Raw genomic sequence first — 22,848 nt, 5'->3', positions numbered from 1 at the left:
AGGTGGCTGTGCAGTCTGGGCTGAGAATCTACCCAGGTCACTTGGGGATGAACTTTATGTTATCCAAAATTCTCCAAGGGCAGATACATCCCACACTCCTCTTAATTTACAGGTCAGATACCAGAGACCCAAAGACAACAAGAAGCCCAGAGGATAATGGCATTGTTCTCAGCTTAGCAAGACGGCTTGATGGCAGGAGATGAAGGCCACACTAACCCCCAGGGAACCAGAGACTTAAGAGAGCAAAGAGCACAGCAGGTCTGGGATTCCCCTAACCTCTGCCCCAGGGAGTTCGCAGGTGCAGGGATGCATGCTTCCTCAGATGCCTGGTCCTTCCTGCAGGTGTCACCTCCTCTGGGTTTCCTTCCCTCACAGCTTCCCCAGGACGCATCCACATTTGGGGGTGGGGGGTGGGTGCACTCATCTCTGCATTTTACACTCTCCAGCTGCTGTTTTGCTTTGTCTGTGTGCCTGGGGTGATGTCAAAGTCTTCCTCTACTCTGGATCCCCGGGATGTGGGATGTGGCTATTCTATTGTCTTCATCATTGAGCAGGTGCTAGATTAGCGTTGGTACAACTGAGCTGTAGCCTGCAAAGTCTAGCCTGGGCTTGCTCTGCTTTCCTTTCTCTGTAACTCGGCCCCGCCATCCTCCTGTCTCAGTCACCCATCAACCTTCCTCATCTTCTCCTCAAGGATGGGGAGACTGGACTCAGTCATCAGCTGGACCGCTCTTTCCTTCTCTCTCCCTCCCCCACTCATCTCTCTGAAAGTATCATCAGCTCAGGTTGGTCTCAGACTTGCTATGTAGCCAAGGATGACTTGGCTTTCAGACACTCCTACGTCCATCTCCTGAGTACTGGGATTACAAGCATGCACCCCATTCATGTGGAACTTGGGGGAGAACCCAGAACTTGGGTTCACGGCCTGTGACGCAAGCCCTCCTCCAACTGAGTTTCAGCTCCAGCCACTGTAGGTATTTCTCTGAAAAGGACAGTCTACTGAGAAGCCCGCAGAGGTCCTCCAGACCTTGGTGACCACTGGACACTCAGCAAGACAGAGGAGAAAGGTTGGGAGAATGCTTGCTGTGGTGACTGACAGTCCAACGTGTTGGTAAATGTAAGTTCGGCCCAAGCAAGCAGGGGAACACAGGATCCGACACAGATGGTCAACTGGAGGATGCAGGACCCGAGACCTCATCCACTTGGGCCACCTCCCCTAATCATGGGTACAACCAGGTAGGTCGAACACCCCCACACTACCTTCCATCCCACAAGTACCACAGACTTCACTCTGTCCAACCTCGTCATCCTCATCTCCAGGGAGGTCCCAACATCCACGCTGTCTGTAGTATAACAACTAGCCATTCCCACCAAAAAGACCTCGCCAGGAACCTGCTATTCTTTGAATGCCAAGCCCAAGTTTTCTGTTTGCAGATTTTGCCTTCTTCTAAGGCCAGGGGTTCCTGCCACTGGCCACTCAGAAAAGTCGGAACCTGGTCCTCCTCCAGCCTCCAGGGAGACAGAGAACTAACTCATGCTTTGTGGGCCAGGTCTTGGCGTCTCACACCCTTTCCAGCTGAGTCCAGCTGTTAGGGCCCTGGCTGCAGACTCCAGGAGGTCTCAGGGCAACACCACTGCTCAGCTCTGAGCTCGCCTGCATTTGGTTTCTTCGGTTCATTGATCAGGAATCATACGATCTTTTTCAAAACACAGCTGGTGGAATTGCCCATCTGCGCCTCTGCATTTGGACCTGATACTAGGCAGCCTGGAATTTGTCTAAACCTGCAGTTGTGCGTGTACGAGGAAGCTGCTCTCACCAGGCCTCCTGTGACGGGCAGATGGGGAATCTGCTTCGTCTTCAGGACCACCCTTGGCTGGGCTTCAAGAACTGAGTATGTGTTGTTGTCGTTTCCACTTTGTGTGTGTGTGTGTAAGCCATAACACCCATTTGGAAGTCTAAGGACAATTTGTAGAAGTCAATTCTGTCCTTCCACCATTGGGGGTCTCAGAGATTGAACTCAGATCCTCAGACTTTTCAGTAATCACCTTTGTCCTCTAAGCCATCTTGCCCTCCCCTGACTTTGTAATGCTCATTTGTCTCCTGAGCCCCTCTCAGAACAATTTTCTCTTTACATTTATGTATATATGAGTCATGAGTTATTAATATGTACTTCTCAATAACACACACACACCAGCCAAGATAGCTCATAAGTTCTAATCCAGACAGAAACCCAAGGTCTGTGATGTCCTCTACGCCCCTCCTGCCCCCAACTTTATCAGTGTGGCAGAGACTGATGCTTGACCTCTAGTGTATGGCCGAGCAAGCACAGACTCTCCCAGAATAAATACTCAGTTTGCCAGCCTCCTTTGCAACTATGCAAACAAGTTCTGATAGTTCGACACATGTAGAATGTTGCATCCAACATCTAGAAAGCATCCTTAAAGGAAAAAGAGCATGCCCTGTCTCCTTTCTGGCCTCGAACTCAGAATTCCACCTGCTTCTGCCTCCCGAGTGCTGGAATTAAAGGCATGCTCCACCACTGCCCGGCTGAAGCTTCTTTTTTAAGGAGAGCAAATATGGTTGCCAGTTTCTAAGATGGCTCCCAGTGACCCTTAGCGCCCAGCTCCCTATACTTTTGCTGGTTACTTTCTCCCTTGCAGTAAGAAGGACTGGCCTGTGTAACCTACAACCTGAGCTATCATAGAGATGCAGCTATAGGAAGCAAAGCATCGTCTGCTAAAATGTCGTGAGGGACATGAATTGTGCTTTGCTGTCTCTAGGGTTGCTAGCTCCAGGCCATGAAAGGCCAGGGGCCCTGTGTTGGGTTCCTTTCAGTGACCGCATGGATTAAGGTCACAGTAGGGAACCCATGCTTCCTGTCAACACCAAAGGTCAACTTCTCAGCATGTTCCACCCGCCCTGCTCAAGCCTTCAGATGACCACAGCCCCACTGACATCCTGACTACCGCCTCTTGAACCATGAAGCTAAGTCACTTCCAGTTCTTGATCTACAGGAAGTGTGAGGTCAGTGATGTTTGGTCCTGTTTGGAGCCACTGAAATGCTCTTTTCTTTTGCAGACAGGAATGCAAGCAGAGCCTTGTGTAAATTAGGCAAATGCTCTACTACTAAACCACACCCCAAGCCCAAGCCAGAAGTGTTCGGGCCTCTGTAGCCTGGGCTAGCCTGGAGCTCACTATGTACCTGAGAATGACTTTGAGCTTCTGATCCTCCTGACTCTATTTCTCAAGTTCTGGGAACATAAGCATAGGCTATTCTGTGTGTGTGTGTGTGTGTGTGTGTTTGCATATGATGTGTGTATAAATGCATGTGTGTGTGAATTTGGGCACATGCACATCATGGCATTCAGGTGGAGGTGAGAGCTCAGTCTTGGGTGTCAGTCCTCCCTTCCCTTCCATGTTTGAGACATGAGGGTCTTTTGTTCCTCTCTGCAGATCCCCCTTTGCTGGCCTGTGAAGTTATGCAGACTCTTCCCCTCCATCCCCCCCCCCCCTTGAGACAGGGTTTCTTTTTTCTCTACCTCACATCTCACTCTAGGAGCACTGGGATCACATAGTCCTGTTACTACTGTAGCTCTGAGCAGTGTGAAGATTCTAGAAATCCAGACCCAAGTCTTCATGTTTGTGTGGCAAGTGCTTCATCCACTGAGCCATCTCTCCAGCAGTTTGTTTTTAATTACATTTGTATTTACTTGCTTGTTTGGTGCATGTGTGTTCATGTATGTACCTAGACACACACACACACACACACACACACCGCTCGCGGCACATGTCCTTTCTGTCTCTCCGTTTCCTATTGGATGATAGTCACTCTAACAGTCTACAACTGCAAGCACACTTTACAGCCTGTCTCAGCCATCCTCCTGCCCACAGCATGGGGAGGCCTCAGCGTTTCTAAGAGGATGGTCAATTTGTTTGTTTGTTTATTTGATGGTTTTTAAATCTGTAGTTGTGTACAGTGGTACACCCCTGCGTTCCTAGTACTTGGACAGCTGAAGCAAAGGAGTGATGAGCCGGAGGCCGGTCTAAACTATGTTGTGAGGCCCTGTCTCCAAAACAACTGGGGTGTTGCTCAGTTGGTAGAGTGCTTGCCTTGAGCATGCAAAGCCCTGGGTTCCATTCCCTAGCATTGCCTAAAACCAGGCACCAGAGAGTCTGCCTGTACTTCTAACACCTTAAAGACAGGAGTATCAGAAGTTTAAGGTCATCTTCTGATATAGAGTGAGTTCCAGGCCATCCTAGGATACATGAGACCTTGTCTCAAAAGCTAAGAACAAGGGATTTAAGGAGATGGTTTTGTAGGTAAGAGGATGTGCTCTTCAATCATGAGGACCTTGGTTTGAATCCTCAGTGTCCATGAAGAAAGTTGGTTATGGCTGTACTGGGAAGCAGAGACAGATTCTGAGAGACCCTGTCTCAAGGCACCAGAGCCAGTTCTAAAATCTTGTGAGATTTTTAGGGAAAAGTATACCAAATAGGCAAAACTACATCTTGATAAGGTGCTCCAAATCGGCCATGGCAGTCCCAGGGGACTGTCTGCCTTCTGGGGAGAGACTCAGGCGCTGGCCATGGACAGTAAGCCTGCTGAGTGAGCTACTGTGGTACCAGGAATTCCTCATTGCTCAGTACTGGCCTCCACAGCTCAGCCTGGCGACTCGGGGGAAACACCCCACCCCACGCCACAGAGGATCACACAGGAGTGGGAATATGATTCCACCTGCCCCTCCTCCTCTTGAAAGGCGTCCTGCTCTGAATAGCTTGCAGCTGAACCAAAGAATCACTGCCAAACCACTGCTTGCACAACAGCACACTTCCGAGGAGGTATACCAAATATTTGTTGACTGAGTTGTGTCTTCCTTCTGACTTACATGATGGTCCAGATATGCGCTGGCATCTGCGCTTGCGGGTGGGTCATCGGCTGGGAACGGCTCCAAGCACTTCCTATTCCTCCTCTTCCTTAACCAACCTACAAGATTTTGGTTTGTAAGGATAGAAAGGCACTGAGTCATGGGTGGTAGTGTCATCTTTCATCCTAGGACTAAGGAGGCTGAGTCAGGTGGATATCTGTGACTTCAGCATGGTCTACATAACAAGATCCAGCTAGGCTGACATAGGGTGATAGGGAGATCTAGTTAAAAAAAAAAAAGATTGAAACTTTCCTTCTAGAAATTTCTTTATTAGACAAGCTAGTAAGCTCTTTGTCTTCACTGTTTGCTTTGATTTATTTTGTTTATTTATATTTATTTTTGATTTTTTAAAGATTTTTCTTATTTTTATTTTAATGTGTTCTACCTGCATGCATGTTTGTATACCACTTGCAGGCCTAGAACCATAAGAGATCAGAAGAGAATGTGAGATCCCCCTGGATCTAGAGTTGCAGACGATTGTGTGAGCTGTCATGTATATTCTGAGAGTTAAATCTGGGTCCTCTGGAAGAGTAGCTGGTACTCCTAGCCACTAAGCCATATCTCCAGCCCCTTGTTTTATTTTTTATTATTTTTTTTATTTGGTTTTTTTTGAGACAGGGTTTCTCTGTATAGCCCTGGCTGTCCTGGAACTCACTCTGTAGACCAGCCTGGCCTCGAACTCAGAAATCCTCCTGCTTCTGCCTCCCAGAGTGCTGGGATTACATTACAGGCGTGCACCACCACCGCCCAGCCTTATTTTTAAATTAATTAAAAAATATTTATTTATTTTATGTATACGAGTACACTGTAGCTATCTTCAGACACACCAGAAGAAGGCATCAGATCCCGTTACAGATGGTTGTGAGCCACTATGTGGTTGCTGGGAATTGAACTCAGGACCTCTGGAAGAGCAGTCAGTTCTCTTAATCGCTGAGCCATCTCTCTAAAGATTTTCATTTGTTTTCAGGTACGAGTGTATATCTGTCTGTGTATGGTTTTGTGTACCCATGTGTAGGTGCCCACCCGTGTGCAAAGAGGCCAGAACCGACATCGGATCCCCTGGAGCTGAACTCACAGTTGTGGGTGCTGGGAACCAAACTTGGGTCCTCTGAGAAGGCAGAAAACATTCTTTAGTGGCAAACCATCTCCTAGCCACATCTCCTCTTTATGTTTTTGTTTGTCTGTTTTGGTTGACAAGGTCTCATGTAGCTTAGGTTGGCCTCCAAGTCCCTATAGAGTTAAGGGTGACTTTGAACTTCTGATCCTCCTGCTTCATGATGTCCGTGTCCACTTGGTTCAGGACTTCTAAGAATTCTACCAACTGAGCCACATCCCCAGTCCCTCTGCTGTGTTCTTTGTGAGTAGCATCTTGAGATGTGAGCTCTACCCTCCGCAATGAGACCACCACTGAACCCTCCCTCTACCTTTGTGTGGTGCATCCCCACCCACACTTGGAATCTCTGAACACAGGTACTTTGTTCACCAAGTCCTCCTGATCAAAGCAGACAGAAAAGAAAGAGGGGATGGACCCACAGCTTCCCCTTGCTGGCCTGTTCTCTCTGCTGGCATGAGCCCAGATCCCTGCTGCAGTGACCCACCAAGCACAAAGCTTCCATCACCTCCTAAGTCAGGGAACGGTGCTCAGAGAGGTAAGAGCTTCTTCCTGCCAAATGTGTGAAGAGGGTGAATCTTATACTCACAGACACTCCCAAAGATGCTTGAGCTCAGACCTCCCCCACCCCTCCCCACATCATCTGACCACTTTACTCCCTCCTCTAAGGCCCCCAGAGGCTCTCAATTGCTTCCAGGATGCAGTCCAAGCTGTAGGTCTGGCTTCCTTGCCTCTCAATTTGGTCCCAGCTATGTCTCTGGCACTATCTCCCTCCACCACTGTCTAACTATCCATTCACCCTGGAGTCCAACTCAGGCTTTGTCTAAAGGCTGCTTTCCAGCTCCTCGGAGCTGCCAAAAAATGCCTCCCTCCAATGGCAGCCTGTCTCTCATTAATGGATGCCATCAGGACCGCATTACGGAAGATGCTGACGCAGGCAGCGCCCAGCTGGTTCAAGCACAGGGCCTCTCCCTGGGGTTCGCACTGCCCCTGGGACTGCACCTGGACAGATCTCATGCAGATTGATTTCCAGCTCTCCATAGGAGCAGCTGCAGATCCCTCCCACCTCCCGAGAGCTGTGGCGCAGAGGCAGTTGTATTAGGACACATCACAGCATCTTGCTGCCAAAGTGACAGCTACAATTATGCTTCGGCCGACAGCTGGAGATGAGAGGATGTACAAGCAGCCCAGGCCTCACGAGCTCCCATGAATCAGCAGTTCGTGCTGTGTACCCAGCTAGAGGTGGGGTGGGCTCCTCCTGCCACTCTGCAGGGCCTCTGCTACCTGCTGCTGTGTTGCTTACAGAACTCAGAAAGCACCTGGAATCCTCACGTGAACAGTAGAAGCTACCCAGGATCCAGGGGAACAGAAGAGTCAGGTTGGCAGCCCCAGACAAGAGACAGCCCTGAGGGACTTAGTTCCTATGCAAAGCCAAGGACATACCAAGAAAGGGCCAGTATGCCAGATAGCCTGGCATGGGTATAGGGCTCAGGTCTCTGCTGAAGCCCTAGGGTTTCATCATGAAGCCTGACCCTGTGCAAGACACTCCCAGCTTACCGATGTTAATGTCTGTGTGTGTGTGTGTGTGTGTGTGTGTGTATGTCTGTGTGAATGTCTGTATGTGTGCGTGTGTGTGTTTATGTGTATGTATATTGGTGTGTTCATGTATATGTGTCCGTGTCCGTGTGTGTGTGTGTGTGTGTGTGTGTGTGTGTGTGTGTGTGCTTAAATGCACAGAGACCAAAGGACAGCATCATTCCCTAGCTCATCCCCTTGAGACTGGCTCTCCCCGTACCTGGAACTTGCTCTTTTCAGCGATACCAACAGCCAGCAAGCCCCATAAGCCTTCTCTCTCTCTCTCTCTTTCTCTCTCTCTCTCTCTCTCTCTCTCTCTCTCTCTCTCTCCCCATAGCTATGGGTTACAGGCATATGCAATCACACTAGTTTTTAATATGGGTCCTGAGGATTCAAACTCAGGTCCTCAACCCTGTGTGGCCAATGCTCTTCCCATGGGGCTGTCACACCAACCCCAGATGTTGCATCGTTTTCTCTTTGTCACAGGTTTTCCACTGTTCCCAGTGTCTCAGTGAAGAAACGGACAGAATCACATTAACTTGTCCAGTCTGGCCTTGAACTTGTGATCTTCCTGCCTCAGCTTCCTGAGTAGCTGGAATAGAATAGTTTTGTTTTGTTTTTTTTTCTAAAGAAAAGCTAGAGCTCAGCAGTGGTGACACCTTTAATCATAACACTCAGAAGCAGAGGCAGGCAGGTCTCTGAGTCCAAAGCCAACCAGCCTGGTCTACAGAATGAGTTCCAGGACAGCCAGAGATACACAGGAAAACTGTCTCAAGTAATGAAGAAGGAGGAGGAGGAGGAAGAGAAGAGAGAAGGAGAAGAAAGGAGAAAAAGAAAAAAGAAAAAATTTACTTTCACCTTGTAGATACAATCAACAAAAACTATGAGATTAGCTGTTCAAGTTTATTTTTTATTTTTTCTTTCTTTTTAATTTTTGGGGTTTTTTGGGGGGAGGGGTTCTTATTGTCTAGGCTGGCCTTGAATTCAGAGATCCTCCTGCCTCTACCTCCCAAGTGCTAGGACTAAGGGTGAGTGCCACTACTGCCCAGCGACTCAGTTTTTCTTTCTTTTTTTCTTTTTCTTTTTTCTTTCTTTCTTTCTTTCTTTCTTTCTTTCTTTCTTTCTTTCTTTCTTTCTTTCTTTCTTTCTTTCCTTCTTTCTTTTTTTTTTTTTTCCGAGACAGGGTTTCTCTGTGTAGCCTTGGCTGTCCTGGAATTCACTCTGTAGACCAGGCTGGCCTCGAACTCAGAAATCTGCCTGCCTCTGCCTCCCAAGTGCTGGGATTAAAGGCGTGCACCACCACCACCCAGCTTCAGTTTTTCTTAATGCTTTTCAAATTTATCTATATTTTATTTTATTTTATATGTACAACTGTTTTTCCTGCATATGTACATGTGTGTACCTGTGAGTACCTGGTGCCATTGGAGGTCAGCTGTCACCCAGAACTGGAGCTGTGGATGGTTATGAGCTGCCATGTATATTCTAGAAATTGAACTCAAGACGCTCTGGGTAAACAAGGTTCTTAACCGCTGATCCATCTCTCTAGCCCTCCAACTTTTCTTTGAAGCATGGTCACACTCTGGTCCAGGTTGGCCTGAGAAGTCAGGTGTTCCTCTGACTTCACCCTCCAGAGAGCTGAACTCCACAAGTCCAGCCTCTGTACCTAGCTCTAGGTGATCTATCTGGCTTCTGGGTTTGGTTTGTGACTCCTTATCCTTGTCCTTTGAATGCCATCTTGGCTACAGGGAAGGAGAGTCCTCCAATGCAGCCTCACCTTGGGTAAGAGGGGCCCCAGAGGACATTGGCTTGGGAAGGAGCTATCACTAAGGGCAGTAAACAACAGTTATTTCAGGTGACAGGCTCTGAGAACTGGAAGAATGCTTGGTATATGCCCGCATGTTCTGCATTTACAGGGGTCTACAGGAGCTGCTCTGTAGCCTGTGTTACCTGAGGGGACAGAAGACAGGAAGAGCCCCTTGCCCTGTCCATCTTGCATGAGCCAGGTACTAGCCCCAACCTCAGGAGATGGGCTGAGGTCAGCAGAGCTGTCCCAGCACTGTGCAGAGCCAGACACAGACAGCCTAGGTTGTAACAGGCTTGCAACTTTTCTCAGAACTCCCGATGGGGGTGAAAGAATGGGGGCGGGGGCAGCGGGAGAAGCAGGAACCTGTTTGTATTTCAACTGGCGGCTGCCGTGAATCACCAATTGCATTTTGTGCTTTCAGCCTGCAAAGGCATCATTTCCACCCAGCCTCACATGGAGCTGGCGGCCAGAGCCTCTTAGTGGGGCTATAAATAGCAGATCATCAACTCACCTCTTCTGAGCTCATCGTAGGCTCCGTTTACTGTGCGTCTTCCAGCTGCCGGCACGTCACCTGTCACTCAGATTTCCCAGGTGAAGCTTGGCTGAGAGACTGGGGCGTGCTCTGGGTGTGGGAGGCAGGGTTTGGGTTCAGGGTGACAGCAAGGGCAAAGGCAGACTTTTGAAGAGCTTGACATTTAAAACGTCATAATTATAATTCTAGGTCTGTGTGCTTCTCACCAATTAAATGCAGCAGCAAGGGACTGTCATTGCTCTCCAAGTCCTAGAAATCAAAGGCGGAGGAGTCTCCAAACTTACACCTAGGGAGGAGAGCCACACAGGCAGAGAACAAATGAAAGGGTCTGTACTTTCCTGAGGACTTGTCTCCTAGTGCTGAACAACATAGGCATGGCTGCCTGGCTTCTGCCATGACACATTTCTCAGAATTATGCCTAGCCCTTCCATGGAGGATGCTCCCTATAGGTCAGGCACCATGCCCAGCCTCCAGGCTGGCATCGCATGGAGTCCTTGCAAAAGCCAGATGAAGCTAACAGCTCGTAGACTTTGCATTGTGAGGGGAGGAGTCCGCTGTCAGTTCATACAGGTGACTCACTCACGCGCAGACAGCATTGCAATCCAGCTGCGGAGCTGCAGAGCCGGAGCCTCCAGCCTCCACCCTCACTACCTCCTGGGGATGAGGATTGTGTGTGTGCCCGCATGTAAGGAACTCCAGAGAGCCAAACTATAACCTCCTTTCTCGGCTCTAGACATTCACGACGGTGAGTGGGAAAGATGCCCACAGATTCAAGAACCCCTTTGGCCTCTTCAGTGTCCTACCTCATCATCTTATCCCACATATGATTTTCTTCTGCCTTCTTATGCAGGAAAAGCACCTGTCTTCCCTTCAGAGTCAGTCCCTGTGTTTGAAGAGACGTTTTAAAAATACAGATTCTGGGCTGGAGAGATGGCTCAGTGGTTAAGAGCACTGACTGCCAGAGTGAGCGGGACTGGAGCAAGCTTAGGTCTTGAGTTCAACTCCCAGCAGCTACGTGATGGCTCACAACCATCTACACAGCTACAGTGTGTGTACTCAGATACATAAAATAAATAAAGAAATCTTTAAAAAATGCAGATTCCTAGTCTCATCTCCAGACACCCACAAGGAAATCTCAAAGGAGTGCCAGGCAGATGTGGTGGCATAAACCTTAAATGTCACCACTCAGGAGGCACAGACAGGCAGAGCTCTGTGAGTCAGAGACCAGCCTGGTCTACATGAGTTAGAGGCCACAAAGCAAGTTCCAGGTCAGCCAAGGTAACACTGTGAGACCTTGTCTCAAATTTGTGTGTGTGTGTGTGTGTGTGTGTGTGTAGAAGAAAGAACAGATGGGGAAGAAAGGCTATAAAGGGTAGAAGCTAGAATCCAGATCCTTGTGTGTGTGTGTGTGTGTGTGTGTGTGTGTATGCATATGCTGATGTTTGGGGGATGCGTTAGTGCATGCAGGTGCACATGTATGTGTGTACCTGTGTGTATGGAGGTGTGCCACTCTCGGGAATCACCCTCCTTGTGTTTTTGTGACAGGTTCTCTCTCTGGGTTCCCTGGTTAGGCCTGGAGCCCCAAGGACCCTCTTCACTCCACCCCCCTACACTTTATAAGCATTCACCAGTCAATACACCTGGCTTTTCTCACACAAGCACTAGACATCAAACTCCCCAGGGCTTCCCATGCTTGCTCTTAGCAAACACGTGGCCAGCTCAGCTATCTAACCTCTGCCCCAGGATCTGGATCTTTAAAAGCCCTGTGAGCATCAGGCAGTGGTGGTGCATGCCTTCCATCTCCAGTAGAGGCGGTTAGCTTTCAAGAGTTCAAGGACAGCCTGGTCCACATACAAGTTCCATGACAGTCAGAGTTCATGAAGCCCTCTCTCAAAAACAAAACAAGACAACAAAAAACAGACCCATGAGCTGTCCATCAAGGAACCCCTTTATCTAACTGCCTTACCTCATCCAGCCTTTCCTATCTGGACTCTCTGGTCCAGCAGAACTCTCTTGAAGAACAGACTGCCTTGTCAAAAGCCTAGGGTTGCTCGCTGCTGCCTTCAGGTAAACCAAAGTCACTGGTGTGGCCTTGACATTGGCTTTGCTCGCTCTCCAGCACGCGCCCTGAGCTGGGCTCTGCACATCGGCCTCCCTTCCCTGTGCCAGCATGAGCTCTCCTTTCCTTCTTCGACTTCTCCAGACTCCAGGCTGCACCAGACGCCGTGATGTACAAGGCCATGGTGGTCCTAAAACTCTGAGCCCTCAGCACAAGGCACGAGGCACCCCGGCTGAAAAGGCTTTGTGCCGAGCACAGCGTGCCTGGGAAGACTTCATCACAGGGGAGTCTGAGGCAGGAAGACTTCCAATCTCAGGCCAGTATGGCCTACATGGACAGGGAGTTCAAAGTCAGCCTAGCTGAAGAACAAGACCCTGTCAAAAACAGAGGGAAAGTTCTATATAATTCTAGCATCAAGCAACAGAAGGGACTCCCATGGCAGACAAGGCACGGGAGCAGGGACCTGGAAGGGACTCTAGAGTACATGGGCCTTAGTCCCATTTCAAAGTCTTTCTCCAGGTTTCTGTTCTTCCTCTCCCCCAGTGGAAGTCACTGTAGGCTTTGTTGCTGTTGTCCAGAAGCTGTTGTCCAGTGCTTTACTAAGACCAGATGAACCAGGGGAAAGCCATGCTGCAGGATGGGTGTGATGGTGTAGGCATTTAATCCCAGCACTCAGGAAGCAGAGGCAGGTGGAGCTCAGTGAGATCAAGGCCAGCCTGGTCTACAGAGTGAGTTCCAGGACAGCCAGCTACATTGTGTGTGTGTGTGTGTGTGTGTGTGTGTGTGTGAGAGAGAGAGAGAGAGAGAGAGAGAGAGAGAGAAGCTTTCAATTGGATTTAACAGAAGTGTGCCCTGTGACTCTGTCTGTTCTGTTCCCACACCATATTGAAAGGCCATCATGGAGGATCAAATGCAAACTAAATCACATGATTTTTTTTTTTTTTTTAAGAATAGACAAGGGGATGGAGGCAGAGATGTCAACCCAGTCTTAGAATGTAGGAAGGGGGCAGTAGTGGTTACCACAGCGGCACAGGATGGAGCAGAGGCTTGTGTCCTGCAGTGGGGACACGGGAGGACTCAGGCCAAGCTGCCAGGATGATAGAGAGCGCGCGCGCGCGCGCGCGCGCGCGTGTGTGTGTGTGTGTGTGTACAAAGAGGACAGGACAGGTGGAGGCTGGGAAGGCCTCGTGCTTGCTGCCTGCTTACCAGGGCCTGGCCACACAATTCCCTGCTCCCCAGGGAACCTGGATTAGCATGCCAGGTGCTTTTTTGTGAGGGTGGGGGTAGGCAGGAGGGTAGGGGAGGAGTGGGAGCGGTGGAGATACTGAAAGCTCTCAGCTTCCGGCCCCGCCCCTCGACCTCACCCTGCTCCTAGACAGCTAGGCCCACGCCTCTTCCTTCGTGGGCTCATGCATCCTCCAGGCTGCAGACTGAAGAGCCCTTTTCTGCAAAACCAAGCAGGCTCCATGAAAGACCTATGGGGACAGATACTTGACGTCCCCAATGGAAAAGCCAACTGAGACTCACCGCCCTTGGCCGGAAGTCCCCGTCAGACAAGCCCCACCCAGGTATGCTAGCAGTCCAGTCATCTCTTCCTTCCCCACACAGTCCTATCATGTGGCCAGTGCTGGAATCCCCAGACATTTCAGGAATGCCTCAGCCATGAGACCCAGGGTTGTGCCTGCGGGCGAGCAGTGGAGGCAACCGCAGAAGAACTCATAAATTCTGGGAGAAAACCTTAACAAGGTCTGACATCCTCAGAGAGACAATCAGACATCTCAAGGTTCATTATCACAAACATCAGGGATAAAGAAAGAAAGGATCCTGGTAAACACAGTGAGTTCCAGGATAGCCAGGCCTACATAGAGAGGCCCCACCTCCAAACGGAAAGACCCTAAGAGAATAGAGAGAAAGAGAGCACATGGCAGATAGAGTTCTGAGGTCCCCAGAATCCACACTGAGACAGACATGGCATCTCTCTGATCCCAGAACTATGGCGAGACAGGATGCAGAAGGCCCTGGAAGCTCACAGGTCAGCCAGCCTGGTGTAAACAACAGTGAAGAAGAGATCCTGTCTCTGAACGATGTGAGGTGAGAACCGGCACGTGTCCCTGGACTAAATGTGAACTTTGTGGCTCACACCTGCACCCCAAATTCAAAGGGAAAAGGAGAGCAGGCATGCACAGGAAGGAAGCAAAGTGAAGCTGGAGAGATGGCTCAGTGGTTAGAACACTGGACGGGAAAGGATAGAAAATAATACAGCCTAACTCTAATGACCCCGAGAAGTCAGAAGTTTACAATGCTATCTCGCTTTGTTCGAAACTAGGTAAAAGGTCACATTCCAGAGCCTGCCCTTTGTTTAGAGCTAGCAGAAAGGCCTTGAATAGGTGATCCTGGCCCCATAAGGTAACTGGAAACGGGCTAAGCTTATCTTGCTTCTGTAAACTTACGCCATTACCCCTATGCAGGAGTTCACGCAGCTGTAGACATTATAGGAAACTAATTGGTCCACTGAGTGGGCTCCAATAATTTAAACTGATTGGCCTAAAAACTATGGAGTGGTACAAATCAATTGGCTTGCATTTCTCGGGCTCTCCATGCTAAGAAATGGTTGGTTTGTGATTTGCGGGCTCTGTTGTAAACTTATAAAAGCTGTCGCAATTCGGCACTCGTGGTCCTCAGCCCTCTAACCCTGCGTGGTGTACGGCTGTGGAACCCAGAATTCTGGAATAAAGAAAGAAATCCTCATGCTATTGCATCGAGACCGTTTCTCGCGAGTGATTTGGGTGTCGCCTTCCAGGGTGTGGGGTGCTGGGGCACCCTCGGTTTTTGGGGGTCTTACAGACACTCTTCCTGAGGACCCAGGTCCAGTTCCCAGAAACCACCCGGCAGCTCACAGCCCTCTTCAATAGCAGTTCTAGAGGACCGGATGCCGCTCCACAGGATCCCCCGTGCCTAGGAGACACACAGCCTCACATGCACACGCCATGAACGTGTTAACAGAAAACTGATCGTACTAGGGGCATAGCTTAGTGACATAGTGCTTGACTGGCATAGCTTAGTGACTTAACACTCGACGGGCACACACAAGTCCCTGGGCTCAGTCACCATGTCAGCACTGCCAACAACATAATATTGACTTCACCAAAGACCGCAGGAAACGGTGAGGGAGGGCTGGCAAAACGGAAACAGATCTCGTAGAGCGGGGCTGAGACTGTAACTTGATGATTGGGTTCTGGGTTCAATGCCCAGCAGAAAAATAAAACTTAAAGACAGAATAAATGGGTGAATAGTCTCATCTCCTATAAACTACCAGGTCAAAAAACTAGCAGTGTAAGAGCAGCATTCTAAAGCCAGGTGTCGTGTGCCTGATCCCAGCATTCTGAGGTGGAGGTGGGCAGATCTCTGGAATTTGAGGCCAGCCTGGTCTACAGGCCATTAGGACCACAAAGGAGAGCCTTGTTTTGTTGTTGTTGTTGTTTTATCTTTAAGCACAGAATTTAAAAATGAGAAGAGGCTGAAGCAGAGGGAAACGGTTGAGATGCTTGAGAGTACTGACCTCAGGATCTCCAGGGAACAGAGGTAGGACAGAGTTGGGGGACAGGGAACTGCAGTTCCACTGTGTGCTGTTTAGTGATGTTCAACTTTCTATGTCTTGTGCAAGTATTCAATATTTTCATTAAAATTTTTTTTTAACTTTCTTTCTTCACCCCCTGCCACCCAGTGGTAAAGATTAAGCCCAGCTTTGAGTGCACGAAGGAAACACTCTACCACAGAGGTCGCCTACAATGTCGGTTGTATACTAAAAATTAATATAAAATAAGATCTGGGTGGGTGGGTCTCGGGGGTTGAATATTTGCCTAATGGGCAAAAAGTCCTGGGTTCAATCCCCATCTCCCCCTCACTGTAATGAATTTCCTGAGGGAGGAAAAGGAGCAAAAACGAGATGGTTGTGAGTTAATTATCTCTTTTTCGGTTTTCTGCTGCAGACCTTGTCCATATGAACTCGTAGAAGAAGAAGCCACACCCACCTTAGGACTTTGGCAGGCAGACTGGTGGGTTAGAAGGAGATGTGCGTGGGAAGAGCTGGAAGGTCGCAGATGAGAAGCCAACATTATCCTGGGCCATCTGAAGTCCTAATAGCCCTTTATTGCCCCTGTCACTATCTAACCTAATATCCTTTTGACTATCCAGTAAAAATGTTTGGAATGTTTTCTGAGCAGACCAGTAGCTTCACGATAACATCTGTGGCCAGATGTGGTGTCTCAGGCCTACAACCCCAGCCCTTGAGAGACTGAGTCAGGCTTGTTGGTTGGAGGCCAGCCTGAGCTACAGAATGAGACCCTGCCTCAAAAAGACAAAACAACAACAACAACAAATGCAGCATCTGCAAGCCATGACCTGACCCCATGTCCCCATCAAGATATTTGATAAGTGCTTCTGTGTGCAGCCTTCTTTTGTCCTGTGACATAAAAGTTGCTGTAATTGCTCCTGCGGTGGCCTATGTTATTCAGAGAAACCCAGGTCTTCATTCAGGGGCCATAGACGCTCAATTCTGGCTCTCATATTCCCTTTGGGGGTGAGAACTGTTTTACGTCAACATCTCTGTCTCTGTTTATTTTCTTTCTTTCAAAGCCTAAATCTTGACTGGAAAATGTGGTAACATTGCCAGCTAAAATACACTTGGGATATTACTTACGCTAAAAAAAAATTATCACTGCTTATCTGAAACTCAAGTTTAACTGTGTTTCAGCACCATGTAGACCAAAATTGAAATGATACAGAGAAATGATCTGTGAAGTGTTCCATATTTTAAATTAACTGAGCCAAGTGTGTCTTTAATCCCAGCACTTAGGAGGCAGAGACAAGATGATCGATGAGAGTTCAAGGCCAGCCTAGTCTATATAATGAGTTCCAGGACAGCCAGAGCTATGCAGTGAGACCCTATTTTTGAAAAAAATAATAAATTAAATTAAATTAAATGTGACTTAGCCAAGCTTCATGGTGAGTTTAATCCCTGGACTCAGGAGATACAGGCAGGCAGTTATCTGTGAGTTTTAGACTAGCCTGGTCTATGTGGTAAAACCAACATGGTAAGACCTTGTCTCCAAAAGGAGAGGAAGAAGAAAGAAAGAGAGGAAGAAGGAGAGAAGGGGAGACAGAGAGAGAGAGAGAGAGAGAGAGAGAGAGAGAAGGAAGAAAATGAAATGAGTGGGTTTCTTTGGGGGTGGGGCTCTGGGTAGCGCTAGGGATGGCCTTGGAGAGAATGGTCTGTTGTCGAATAACATCCCTATTGCTCATCCTGCATCCGCACTGGACAGGCCAGGGGCTGTAAATGCAGGTTATGCCTCACTAGCCCCACAGTTAGGACTGTGACCACACAGCCAATGACAAACTGCAAAGTTCCACTGTAGCAACTACTCATAGACCGAGAGATTTATACAGAAACTAACCACACTTCCTGGTCATGTGCTGATGGCGATTGGGGATTGTGGCTGGAATATTGGGGATTGTGGCAGGGCTCTGCTGGCATTCTGTCAACAAGAGAGAGGAGCTGGGCGCTCAGGTCAGTGCTGGTGCACTTGCCTGGGGTGTGAGTCCAGACAGACGCTCCCCTGGATGTGTGGAGCCAGGTAGCTAGTCAGATGTCAGCAGTGCAGAGGTCTTAGGATGGCTGCTTTCTTTGTAATCAGTTGCTGCTGAACCTGAGGCCTGAAACAGCAGGACTTACTTGCTGGTCAAAACAGGGGTGTGTGGACTGTGTCTCTGGTTCTGGGTGGAGGTGTGTCATTCTGATCGGCCCTAAAGATTGGAGGTCAAAATCTAGCAAGAGGCTTTCTGGTCTAGAATGGAGACATACTTTTGTCTCTTCCCTTAAGTGTACTGGGGCGTTTGTACTCTGTATGCACGCCAAACACTCACGCGCATGCGCGCGCACACACACACACACACACACACACACATACACACACACACACACACACACACAACTAATTAATTAATTAATTGAAAAGGAGTTAAGGCAAATGGCCCTGTCAATCTCCTGAAGATGGTGGCAGACACCAGCAATCCCAGCGCTCAGGAAGCAGAAGCAGGCGGATCTCTGTGAGTTTGAGGCCAGCCTGGTCTACAGAGTGAATTCTGGGATGGCCAAAGGTACACAGAGAAACCCTGTCTCAAAAAACAAAACAAAAACCAAGACAAAACAAAACAACCCTCCCCCCCAAAAAAAAGAAAAAGAAAAAGAGAAGAAGAAAATATTTCCCAGGAAAGCTATGTATTCTAGAGACTTTAACAAAAATGTAAATACTACCTAACTAGGGTTGGCACAATGGCGTCGGCATTGTCCACCCTCACCTGAGAGCTTGTCTTCCACACTACACTTTGTGTAGCAACCTGGGCTTGTTTGTTTGTTTGTCTATATATTTATTTGGTTTTGATTTTGGTTTTGGTTTTGGTGTATTTTACAAGACAGGGTTTGTCTGTGTAGCCCTGACTGTCCTGGAACTCACTCTGTAGATCAGGCTGGCCTCGAACTCAGAAGTCTGCCTGCCTCTGCTTCTTGAGTGCCAAGACTAAAAGCTTGGGTCACTTCCACCAAGGTAATTAAAAAAAATTATGGGTATAATTGCCTCCATGTATGTTGATCACATGTGTGTGGTGACCTCGGAGAGAGTCAGATCTCCTGGAATTGAAGTTAGAGACAGTTGTGAGCCGCCCTGGGGGTCCTGGGAACCAAACCCAGGTCCTCCGGCAATATAGCTACCTCCCTCCAGCCCCCTAGATATCTACTTATATTGTGAATTTATTACAGAACTGGAGATTTAGCCTTTATTTGATCTTCCCAGGGATGGGGCAGTAGGGGAATGGGGAAGGGGGTATTGAGGGTTAAGTGTGTGAGTGCTATGTGTGGTGTGTGTGGGGGGGGGTTAAATTCAATGCAGGTGTTATTTTTGTATTTTCAGACGGCACTAATTGAGACTGGTCAGAGCTCTTTGCTTTGGGAATAAAGTCGGGGGGGGGGGGTGCCCTAGCTGTGCCCTCTTCTCTGCCCTCTCTGGGTGTGGCTGCCTGCTGGCTCAAGTGCCGTCTTGCAGGCTCCTGCAGAGGGAACACTTCGCCTTGCTGACATGTTTGGATAATGTCCTTTTCTCTGGACTCTGACCCATTTCTAATCATAGTGAGTTCAAGGCCAGCCACCGCTACAGGGAGAGACTCTGCCACAAAACAAAAGCCAGACAAGGTGACACACACCAGCGTTCAGAAAGAAGAGGCCAGCATATCTCTGAGTTTGAGGCCAACCTGGTCTACAGAGGAACGCTTGTCTCTAAAAATCAAACCAGTCAACCAGCCAACCAGCCAACTAACCAACCAACTAACCAAATAAACAAACAAAACCAACTTTCCCTGTGCTCCCCCTACAAAAAAAAAAAAAATGATAAAGACATAAACTACTCAGGGAGTGGGTATAGTGGCTGGTGGCAGAACATCCGTTTAGTATGCTGAAGGACTTTTCCACATCATGACCAGAAAGGAAGCAAGGGACAAAGAACAAAGAAAGAAAGGAAGGAAGGAAAGAAGGAGGGAGGGAGGGAGGTGGGAGAGAGAAGGATGAAAGAGAGGGAAAGAGAGAGAAAGAGAAGGAGGGAGGGAGGGAAAGAAACGAAGGAAGAAAGAGACAGAATCTAGCTTTGCGCGCGCACTAGCCCTACACTTGTCTTGAAAAGCAATAGAGAGCGAACAGCCCTTCACAGCGCTTCTCCTGGGGTCCTCTGCCCGTTTGTAAGCTAGCTCCACTTACCTCCATCTGAGTACTTCAGTCCATCAGTGCTGTGCTTAAAATAAGGCACTCAGTCTGAAGTTCCCGGGTATGGCCCCAGGCAAGCAGAACAGGAAAGCGCCTTCACTCCTTGTGATCTTCAAGATGAACGCGGCAAGCAGAAGCAGCTGCTAAACTGGTCTTCTAAGAACACGCTCTCGTACGGTTCTGGTGGAGGCAGTCTTGTCTAATGAAACAGAAAGACTGTTAAGCTTGTGTTTGCAAAGGCTGAGGCAAATATCCGCCTGATGTGATACTGAAAATAGCACCTTCTAAGAAAGCAAACGATGTTCTACAGGATGTGGCAGGCAGAGTTATCATCATTAGTGGACTAAAAACTAGCTTTCCATGTACTTGGGAAAACCCTGTGGTAGAGGTCTTGGCTGCTGGAGAAGCAGACGGAGGGGTAGAACCCTCCATATCGGTGTGTTGCTATAACCATTGTCTACTACTGCAGGATGGCGAAGTGGTCAACAGGGTGTGCTGCTCTCCCAGAGGACCTGGGTTCAATTCCCTCTAGCTACATGGTAGCTCGCAGCTGTCTCCAGGTCCGAGGAACCTGGCGTTCTCTCACTGCCTACATGGGCACCAGGGACAGTGCACAAACACGTGCGCATGCAGGTAAAACTCTTGTACACATAAAATAAAGCACATTTATTTTTTAAAAAATATATTTTTTTAAAAGCTCATTTAAACGGGGCTGTCAATCACCCAGACAGGAAAGCTCCTTATCAAAAAAAAAAAAAAAAAAAAAAAAAAAACCTTTAAGAAATAGTATAAGGCCCACCTGGAGAGGTGGCTCAGAAGTTAAGAGCACTTTACTTCCTTTATTTATGTGAGTACACTGTCACTGCTTCAGACACAGCAGAAGAGGGCATCACATCCCATTACAGATGGTTGTAAGGCACTATGTGGTTGATGGGAATTGAACTCAGGACCTTTAGAAGAGCAGCCAGTGCTCTTAACCACCAAGCCATCTCTCCAACTCCTCTCCAGCCCTTAAAATAAATCTTAAGACAGATTGAAAGCATATAAAGCCTGCCTTCCAGTGTCGGCTGTGTCTCTCTTGTCTTTGTTTGTCACCCTATGAAAGGCTTCCCTCCTCAATGGTCCTGCAGCTGTCGTCCACTCTCACGCTGACAGAGCGTTGTGTTTTATAATGGCCCCACTGGTCATGGCCCACTCTCGCCCTCAAGGACCCCACTTCACTCCAGAATGTACTCTTATTTGCCCTGTGTCGCATCTGAATGCTTTTGATTACAGGTTACAAGGAATGGTAAGCCAACTGGAGACCAAGAAGATCCTGGAGGCAGCTTCACATAGCGATTTTAATTAATTAATTCATTTATTTATCTATGGATTTTTGTTTTAGTTTATTTTAAAATTTTATTCATTTGTTGTGTATGTGGGATGTGTATGGACATGTGTGTGTGTATGTGTGTGTGTGTATGTGGGGTGTGTATGTTGTATGTGTGTATGTGGGGTATGTGTGTGTGTGTATGTGGAGTGTGTATGTGATGTGATGTGTGTGTGGGGGGGGGGTGTGTATGTGGGGTATGTATGTGGGGTGTGTGTGCGTGTATGTGGGGTGTGTGTGTATGTGGGGTATGTGTGCATATGTGATGTGTGTGTGGGGGTTATGTATGTGTGGTGTGTATGTGTATGTGTGGGTTATGTATGTGTGGTGTGTGTGTGTATGTGTGGGTTATGTATGTGTGGTATGTGTGCGTATGTGTGATGTGTATGTGGTATGTGTGTGTGTATGTGGTGTATGTGTGTGTATGTGTGGTGTGTATGTGGGGTGTGTGTGTGTGTGTGTGTGTAATGGATAATGCCATGGCACTTACGTTGAAGGCATTAAACAACATTCAGGAGTCATTTTGTCTTTCTACCTTGTGGAGGTAGGATCACTCATTGTTTCTGCCATTATGCAGCATATTCTGGGCTAGCGGGCCCAGTAGCTGTTGTGTAATCCTTCTGCCTCTGCTCCTATCCCACCACAGGAGCTCTGAGATTACAGATGCCCACTGCTGCATCTAATTTTTTACTTGAGTTTAGGAGATCAAAGTCGGGTCATCAGGAATGTATGAAAGCAGTTTAGCACCCAGCCATCTTGCTGGCCCATCACTTAGTATTTTTAATATTTATTTGTTTATTTATTTATAACAATAATTTATTTTTTTAATTTTATGTATGTGAATACAGTGATCTGTTGCTGTCTTCAGACACACCAGAGGAGGGCATCAGATCTCATTACAGATGGTTGTGAGCCACCACGTGGGGTGCTGGGAATTGAACTCAGGACCTTTGGAAGAACAGTCAAGTGCTCTTAAACACTGAGCCATGACTCTAGCCCTTTAATTTCTATTTATTTTCAGCTTTTATGTAGGCTTTCCCCCTCCTTGACCACATGGCCATGTGACACAGACCATGCAAATAAAAGTTACTTCCTGAGCTTGTCTGGAAACCGTGGGGTCCATGCTCCCAGCCTTCACCAGAAGGCTCCCATGAGCTGTGTCCGGGGCTGCCTGTTACCTGGTTCACCTCCCCTTCACATGGATTAAACCCAGTGTAGAGAGCCAGGCACCGTGGCACACACTTGTGATTCAAACACTCCGGATTGCAACTCCGAGGCCAACCTGGGCTATGGTGGTAGTTTGAATAAGAACAGCCCCCATAGCTCACAGATTTGAATTCAAAGGTCCTGAGTCACCGGGGAGGGGCACCGTTTGAAAAGATTAGGAGATGTGGCCTTGTTGGAGAAAATGTGTCAGTGGGGGTGGGATATAAGGTTTCAAAAGTCCATGTCAACTCTCTCTCTCTCTCTCTCTCTCTCTCTCTCTCTCTCTCTCTCTCTCTCTCTCTCTCTCTCTCATTATGGTTCAACTCACAGCCAGAGCTACTGCTCTTGTGCCCTATGTGCTGAGCTGCCACTCCCCCCCCCATGATAATGGACTACACCTGTGACCCTGTAACCCAGCCTCCATTCCACGCTTTTCTTTATAAGAGTTTCCTTAGTTAT

General features: G+C 48.3%; 2 long non-coding RNA genes across 4 annotated transcripts in view; one reads left to right on the top strand and one right to left on the bottom strand.

Annotated features, from left to right (window-relative positions):
- The window catches only part of LOC127694632 (uncharacterized), a 30,048-nt gene extending 9,994 nt beyond the window's left edge, over positions 1–20,054 (bottom strand). The window contains exons 1-3 of one of the 2 annotated variants that reach the window (XR_007979831.1): positions 19,809–20,054; positions 9,928–10,038; positions 4,888–4,985 (exon numbers count right to left, since the gene is read on the bottom strand). This is a non-coding gene — a long non-coding RNA (uncharacterized LOC127694632). Of the gene's footprint in view, positions 1–4,887; positions 4,986–9,927; positions 10,039–10,154; positions 10,221–19,808 lie in introns of those variants that run through there. The other variant, XR_007979832.1, reaches the window with a different exon arrangement.
- Positions 68–10,897, top strand: LOC127694631 (uncharacterized). Of its 2 annotated transcripts, XR_007979830.1 has the most exons (6): positions 68–1,892; positions 6,397–9,391; positions 9,526–9,615; positions 9,838–10,007; positions 10,138–10,693; positions 10,799–10,897. It is a non-coding gene; the product is annotated as an uncharacterized LOC127694631 (long non-coding RNA). The 2 variants fall into 2 exon arrangements; XR_007979829.1 differs by having other exon boundaries at positions 6,397–9,615; positions 10,538–10,693.
- Positions 20,055–22,848: the final 2,794 nt, after the last annotated feature.

Source organism: Apodemus sylvaticus, chromosome 10 (assembly GCF_947179515.1).
Source record: "Apodemus sylvaticus chromosome 10, mApoSyl1.1, whole genome shotgun sequence".
NCBI lineage: Eukaryota > Metazoa > Chordata > Mammalia > Rodentia > Muridae > Apodemus > Apodemus sylvaticus.
The sequence above is the reverse complement of the archived record's forward strand: the minus strand, read 5'-3'. Positions and strand labels throughout refer to the sequence as shown.